General features: G+C 45.1%; 1 protein-coding gene across 2 annotated transcripts in view; it reads left to right on the forward strand.

The window, feature by feature from the left end:
* Positions 1-5,024, forward strand: part of meis1a (Meis homeobox 1 a) — a 49,991-nt gene extending 44,967 nt beyond the window's left edge. For both annotated transcript variants that reach the window (XM_048248685.1, XM_048248684.1), the window contains one exon: positions 4,932-5,024. The gene's annotated coding sequence lies outside the window, so the exon portion shown is untranslated. The remainder of the gene's footprint in view (positions 1-4,931) is intronic.
* The last annotated feature ends 3,190 nt before the right edge of the window (positions 5,025-8,214 follow it).

Genomic DNA, 8,214 nt, shown 5'->3' on the forward strand with positions numbered 1-8,214 from the left:
ACTTCACTTACATCTTGCAGTTGATCTACACTCTGTATTGTACTGAGTATATGAGGATACTTACTTAATTCTTAAAAGACTGATTTTATTAGTTATTTGCAATTATTTGCTGCTTGCTTGAAGAGTTGGATACCATAGTTTTGCTAGTATCTTGAGCCCACAAAGTTTTTTAATGTGTGAAAGAAGGTTCTGAATGAAACCTTTAAGGGAGGAAGAGTTGACTAACATAGACATTTGAAATGGATCTAGCTGCCCTTTGGCATGACTTGCTTTGGATTGAAGTTGGACAGAAGCTTCTGTTACATATGTGTGTGCGTGTGTGTGTGTGTGTGTGTGTGTGTGTGTGCGTGTGCGTAATGCGTGTGTGCGTGTGGAGTGTGTCACGTGTCGTGAGTTGCATGTTGCTCCCAATAGAAGTGACAGCTTAGTGGTAATGTAGACCGTCTCTTTAAGGGCCGTCATGTTGTAAGTACTCCAGCTCTTCAGAAACAGGCAGACTTGATAGTGACTCTTTTGTCATCTCATTATCTGGTTGAATGGCCTTAGGCAGGCTCTTGAGAGTCCGTGTGTGTGTGTGTGTGTGTGTGTGTGTGTGTGTGTGTGTGTGTGTGCACTCAACCAAATCGCCATTCCTGTGACAAATCCCCCACGGCTTTTCTGGAACAAACTTGTGTGTTTTCTTTTCTTTTTTCACCTTTCCCTCGAGGGTAGAAGTCGTTTGGTGAGATTAGCGGCGACCCTAAAGCCAATTAAAAGACCCTTAGAAGGAGAGTAACACTTTCCACCCTTTCCTCTGGGATTACCGCAGATTACGCAGATTAGGAACCTCGGGGAGAACAATACGCATGTCAGCTTCACCAGAGCTGTGCTCGGCCGAGCAAGGGCTGCAGAGAAGAAGGAGTGAAGAGAGAGAGAGAGAGGAAGAGAGAAAGAGAGACAGAACATTTCTGTACACATTTATCAAACACTTTAGCATCCAATTTGTATTTGAGCAGTAAAGTTGCAAAATATTGTAGCTGTGTTTAACCTTTGACCCTTTCTCTGACCATTTTGTTTCTTATACAAATATCTGACAGAAGCTGCATTTGTTTAAGTGCCATTGTTGCTTAGTCTTTTCAGTATCCCCTCCCACTTCTGTTTCTGTCTGATTCGCACAAGAAATTCTGTAGGTAGTGCAGCTATTTGTTTTTGTTTGTCTTGTTAGTGTTTTGTTTGTCTTATTAGTGTTTTGTTAGTATTGATTGTGTTTATGTTTGTCTTGCTAGTGTTTTGTGTTTGTCTTGCTAGTGTTCTTGTTTGTCTTAGTCTTTTGTGTTGTTAGTGTTGTTAGTCTTTTGTGTTGTTCGTGTTGTTAGTCTTTTGTGTTGTTAGTGTTGTTAGTCTTTTGTGTTGTTAGTGTTGTTAGTCTTTTGTGTTGTTAGTGTTGTTAGTCTTTTGTGTTGTTAGTGTTTTAGTGTTTGTCTGTTTAATGTTCCTTTACACTTCTCTCTTGTCTTACTCATGTGCCTTCGTTCTTTATTATTTCTCTCTCTCTCTCTCTGTTTCTTTCTCTTTCACCTGCCTCCATCCTTCTGTTTCTCATCATCCCTCGCTCCCTCCTTCCCTCCCTCTGCGGTGCCCTGTGTGGAGGAGGGGTGTTCCCTAATGACCTGTGGGCCTGTGTCACCAGGGGCTCCGCGCTAACAAAGGGGACACTCCTCCAATTATCCTCTGTAGAAAGTCGCCCCTAACCTCCTCTGTCCTCGCTTTGTGTGTGTGTGTGTGTGTGTGTGTGTGTGTGTGTGTGTGTGTGTGTGTGAGTGTGTGTGTGAGTGTGTTGTGTGTGTGTGTGTGTCGTGTATGTGCTGTGTGTGTGTGTGTGTGTGTGTGTGGGTGTGTGTGTGTGTGTGTCGTGTATGTGCTGTGTGTGTGTGTGTGTGTGTGTGTGGGTGTGTGTGTGTGTGTGTGGGGGGGGGGGGGGGGGTTGGGGGTTGTGTGTGTGTGTGTGTGTGTGTACGTGTATGGTATGTGTCTGCACATGAGAAAGAGAAGAAATGTGTGTGTGTGTCACACAGACATGATGGGAGTCATGTAGTACCATGCTCCTTCTCTAGAGAGAGAAAGTGTGTGTGTGTGTGGAGGGGACTCAGGGGAGAATGACAGGGTGTACAGTATATGTCTGTGCATGTGAGACAGATACAGAGCACATTCATGAAGTATGTGTGTGTGTGTCTGAACATGTACTGGATGTGTGTGTGTGGGTGTGTGTGTCTGTCTGAGCATGTAGGCTACACTATGTATGTGTGTGTGTGTGTGTGTGTGTGTGTGTGTGTGTGTGTGTGTGTGTCTGAGCATATAGACTACATTATATATGTGTGTGTGTCTGAACATGTAGGCTACATTACGTGTGTGTGTGTCTGAGCATGAAAAGAAAGAAACAAATGGGGACGTGAGAAGAAAGAGTCCGTGAATGAGCACGCCTGTCTTGTGTTGGAGTGTGTGTGTGTGTGTGTGTGTGTGTGTGTGTGTGTGGTACACTTCTTTATAAGAGAGTGTGTCCGTGGAATAAACCTGTCTTGTGTTAGGTGTGTGTGTGTGTGTGTGTGTGTGTGGGTACACTTCTTTATAAGAGAGTGTGTGTAAATGAGCACGCCTGTCTTGTGTTGGAGTGTGTGTGTGTGTGTGTGGGTACACTTCTTTATAAGAGAGTGTGTCCGTGAATGAGCACGCCTGTCTTGTGTTGGGTGTGTGTGTGTGTGTGTGTGTGTGTGGGTACACTTCTTTATAAGAGAGTGTGTCCGTGAATGAGCACGCCTGTCTTGTGTTGGAGTGTGTGTGTGTGTGTGTGTGGGTGTGTGCACTTCTTTATAAGAGGGGTGTGTCCGTGAATGAAACCACGCCTGTCTTATGTTGGATGTGTGTGTGTGTGTGTGTGGGTACACTTCTTTATAAGAAAGTGTGTCCGTGAATGAACTATCTTGTGTTGGGTGTGTGTGTGTGTGTGTGTGGAATTTTTACTTCTTTATAAGAGGAGTGTGTCCATGTCTTAATGTTAGGTGTGTGTGTGTGTGTGTGTGTGTGTGTGGGTACACTTCTTTATAAGAAAATGTGTCCGTGAATGAAACGCCTGTCTTGTGTTAGGTGTGTGTGTGTGTGTGTGTGTGGGTACACTTCTTTATAAGAGGTGTGTGTAAATGGAAACACGCCCTGTCTTGTGTTAAGGTGTGTGTGTGTGTGTGTGGGTACACTTCTTTATAAGAGAGTGTGTGTAAATGAGCACGCCTGTCTTGTGTTGGAGTGTGTGTGTGTGTGTGTGGGTACACTTCTTTATAAGAGAGTGTGTGTAAATGAGCACGCCTGTCTTGTGTTGGATGTGTGTGTGTGTGTGTGTGTGTGTGTGTGTGTGGGTACATTTTTTTATAAGAAAGTGTGTGTAAATGAGCACGCCTGTCTTGTGTTGGAGTGTGTGTGTGTGTGTGTGTGGGTACATTTTTTTATAAGAGAGTGTGTGTAAATGAGCACGCCTGTCTCTGTAAGTATGTTGGAGTGTGTGTGTGGGTGTGTGTGTGTATACGTTTCTTTATAAGAGAGAGAAAGAGCGTGTGTAAATGAGCACGCATGTCTCTGTAAGTACGTTGGAGTGTTGGATGTGTGTGTGTGTGTGTGTGTGTGTGTGTGTGTGTGAAAGCGAGAGAGGTGAACTGAGTGGCAGAGGTCGCCTATAAGGACGTATATAAACACGAAGGCTCGCTCCATCCGAAGCCTCTCCGTTTCATCTCTCGGGCCAGTGTGTGTAAGTGTGCTGCAGAGGCATCCCCAGAGCAGTAACAGGATAGCGTGGGCCGTGCAGCGCATATAAAAGAGTCAGGGGGCTGGGTCAGCAGGTCTGGAGGCACTGGGGTGCTGCGGAGGTGTCTGGGAGAGAGAGAGGGAGAGAGAGAGAGAGGGAAGGAGAGGGAGAGAGAGGGAGGAGGGAGGGGAGAGAGAGAGAGAGAGAGAGAGAGGAAGGAGAGAGAGAGAGAGAGAGAGAGAGAGAGAGAGAGAGAGAGAGAGAGAGAGAGGGAATGAGAGGGAGAGAGAGGGAAGGAGAGGGAGAAAGAGAGGGAGAGAGAAATGAGAAGCTGAGAGAGAGAGAGGGAAGGAGGGAGAGAGAGGAGAGAGAGATAGAGAGATAGAGAGAGAGATAGAGAGTGGGGTAGGGGGAGGGAGGGAGAGGGAAGAGAGGGGAAGGAGAGGGAGAGGGAGGGAAGGAGAGGGAGAGAGATAGAGAGGGAGTTGGGTGAGAGGGGAGGATCGAGAAGGAAGGAGGGAGAAAAAGATCGATAGAAGAGAAAAAATTAGAGATAGAAGGCTAAAGCGTGCTAATGGTCAACAAGTCTGGAAGGCTAAAGTGCTGCAGAGGTGTCTAGGAAGAAAGAAGAGAGGGAAAGGAGGGGAAAAGGAGATAGAGAGGAGTAAGGAGAAGAAGGAAGGATATGGAGAAAGAGACTGAGGGGGAGAGAAGCTAAGCGATGCTAATCTGGTCCCCTGGTGAGAGTGCAGCCTGCTGGGCCAGAGTTCACCACTAACTGGGGTTAACACGAGCATGAGGCTGGTGAGAGGTGGTGTAGTGTGTGGTGTAGTGTGTGTGTCTGGTGTGGTGTTTAGTGTGTGTGCTGTAGTGTTTAGTGTGTGTGGTGTGTGTGGTATGTGTGTGTGTACTTGAGTGTATTTGCTTTAAGAGACCAATACGTTTGCTTTTTCTTGCGTCTCGCATGCCTTTTCCACACTTGTCTGGCATGGCGGTGTGGATGCATCGTGTATAACTGGTAAACAAAGTAACAGTTGATGTTTTTTTTTAAATTAATTAAAGGTTCTTATAACCTCTCTCACTCTTTCTCCCTCTCTCTCTCTCCTTCTCAATTTCTCTCTCTCTCTTTCTCAATCTATCTCTCCCTGTCCTCTATCTTCAGGGAGGAGTGTGGATGTCCAGTCTCCAGTAAATGTGTCATGGTGTGTGTACAGGTGTCCATTGAGGGTGCAGGTGTCACACTCCCCTCACCCCCCCCCCCACCCCCCCCCCCCAAAATGGAGCCCTCTGCTAAATGCCACGAGCCTTCTCTTTTTAAGACACACTCTTATGGACGTTGCCGTAGCGACACCCAAAATGGACCATTCATATCTCCTGGTGTTTGTTGGTGGGTGGGTCTTGGAAGTAGCTGAAACGCCCTACCTCCCAGCCCACCACCATCCCCCATCTCCTCCCAGAACCCAGCAAGTTCTCCTCAGTTTTCTTCCATTTTGAGCTCAGGTGCTTCAACACTGTACTAATGTACCCCCCCACCCACCCACCTTAAATTCAGGAGAAGCCACAGTGGTTGCCTTGGACACCGAAACAAAAACCACAAAGCAAAAAAAAACAAAAAGTCAAAACCAAAACAACGGACAAGCTTCAACTGCAACAGGACAGGATGATAATAACCTGCTGACAGCTGAGTTCTGTCCAATGATTTCACCAGTGCTGGGATGTAGCGACTACCCCACAAATGCAGCGCAAGTTTGGACAAGGAAGAGGGCCAATTTCCCCAAAACGGCCCCCTCTGGACGTCAACACTGATGGGAATGGTTGAACTGAGGTGTTGTCAGAGACAGGGTTAGCACAGAGGCCTGCAGAGTATCTTTCATTTTCTTTTTTTTTCAGGCTGATTTTGCTGGAGTGGAATTGGACAATCTTGATGAAAACTGCTGTGATAGGTTTGGACGTGGACCGGGGGTTTGCAGGGGCAATGCGCTGGTATTTTGTGTGGTGTGCTCTGATATATTTTTTTTGTTGAGGATATGACGTGTTTATCCACACTGTGTGTGTGTGTTTGTGTGTGTGTGTGTTTGTGTTTGTGTTTGCATATCTGTGTGTGTGTGTGTTTGTGTGTGTTCATGTATGAATCTGTTAAAGTGTGTTCAAGCCGACGTTTGTGTGTGATTTTCATACAACTGAAAACTTTGTACGCCTGCCTCACGTTTGAGAATAAACCGTTTTAACCTTACAATGGTCTCTTCTGCATCTAAGCGCTGAAATCACTGACTTGCAGCCATTTAATTTGTAACATTGTGTGCCATTTGCTACAACACCCCACCCAACAATCTCACCACCTGTTGGAGTTGCTTGCCCAACAGGCCATGTGGATGTTATTCTAATCTAACCCATGGACTAGTCTTTGTCTGTTAATGGAAGGAGAATCTCTCTCTCTCTCTCTCTCTCTCTCTCTCTCTGTGTGTGTGTGTGTGTAACAAGGATGTGGGGGGGTAGGTTAAGCCTCCATGGACTAGTCTTTAAGCGCTTTCAGATATATTTGTTAATGGAAGGAGAATCTCTCTCTCTCTCTCTCTCTCTCTGTGTGTGTGTGTGTGTGTGTGTGTGTGTGTGTGTAACAAGGATGTGGGGGGTAGGTTAAGCCTCCAGGTTGTAGTAAACACATAGTGTAACCATACCAGTCTGTTGGGTTGTGGTTACTGTATAAAATGCTCTACTGAATTTATAAAGCTTAAATATGCAATGGCATGCATTTTATTTACAAAATAAGGAAATTCTGGATTTACTTGACTTCAGTGTTCATTAAGACATTCGTTAAATATAAATGAACCATACATGTAGTTAAATAGCCAAAGACAATGGCAGAAACATGGCGTCAATAAACACTCCTCTGAGATAAAACTCTGACTATGCGCTTAATCACGCTGTCTGATAGATGCCAAGAAAAGCAGGCAAGACCAGTGAAAAGTACAAGTGAGACTGTAGCCTACAGTACAAAAATGCCATTATCTATGGCACATGCAACCCAACTTTTCACGCATCACTTAACAACACTTGCCGTGAGCATGGTATTGATGGGGAAATAATGAACTCGCAAACATATGGTAAACGGTGTTTTATGTAGTGTTTATGTTGGCTTAACGTACTGTTTATGTGCGCCCGCAGTCAGTAAGCCTGCCAAAAGGTGTCACAGCAGCTGAGACGCACGCTCTTCACACTCGTGGCTGCGACTTCAGTTCAAATACCATGACCACAGCGCCACCTGCAGGGCAACTAAGAGAGATCTCAGAGGATTTTTTGCTGTCTTCTCTTTAATTCACAGAAATAAATCAGATCTTAGTTGGACCTTTGCAACCCTTAGGAGAAAAAAAAGGGTTGAAGTTAAATTTTTAGGAAGGCTATTCTGTAGGGGTTAAAACTGATCAGTGCACTCACTGTCACAATCACTGATATAAACTTCATCACTTTAAAAACATAGCAACATTTCGATCAGCCTGGATCTTCGTCAGGGTGATCGAAACGTTGCTATATTTTTAAAGTAATAAAGTTTATATTTTTGGAGCAATTGCAGTGTTGCAGACCACACACTTCTTCCACTGTCTGACATTGTTGTCTGGCACCTGCGGAAAACATTTCTTTGGATGTGCACACCCACTCTCCAAAACGTCAATGCACAAGAGACAACATAAGAACATGGACATTCTGGAATGGTCCTTTGCATTTTCATTATGGGGTGTCATAGGAAAATACTAACAGCTGTTTTTATTGGTAAAGGTAGGCTTCACAAATAATTGAACACAGGGGTTCCAATAATGGTGGCCCATTTTGGTGATTTTGTAAAATAAATATATTTATTCTCTACAATGATTGCTTCTCTTGAATTTTTCCTCTTTCATTGTGAGCCTAAGATAAATCAAAAGGTGAATTTTCTCATACCTCTTTTTACTCAACTTTACCAGGGGGTGCCGATAACTGTGGAGGATGTTGTATGAAACACTGCCTGGTCAAGAATTCGTATTCCTCGTGGCCTACTGGTTAGCACTTCGGACCTGTAACCGGAGTAACCTGTTGCCGGTTCGAACCCCGACCAGTAGGCACGGCTGAAGTGCCCTTGAGCAAGGCACCTAACCCCTCACTGCTCCCCGAGCGCCGCTGTTGATGCAGGCAGTTCACTGCGCCGGGATTAGTGTGTGCTTCACCTGTGTGTTTCACTAATTCACAGATTGAGATAAATGCAGAGACCAAATTTCCCTCACGCGATCAAAAGAGTATATATACTTATACTTAGACCATTCCCTCTCCTGTTAATGATTTGAGTTTGTTTGCCCTGTCACGTCTGAGTTTAGGCCATTAGTCCACTGTGGTGCTGCGCTACGATATCGGCTGACCACTAATCAATAGAGAACAGGCTAATCGAGTGTGAAGGTGGTGTCAAGGTCGGTCAT

Source organism: Alosa alosa, chromosome 7 (assembly GCF_017589495.1).
Source record: "Alosa alosa isolate M-15738 ecotype Scorff River chromosome 7, AALO_Geno_1.1, whole genome shotgun sequence".
NCBI lineage: Eukaryota > Metazoa > Chordata > Actinopteri > Clupeiformes > Clupeidae > Alosa > Alosa alosa.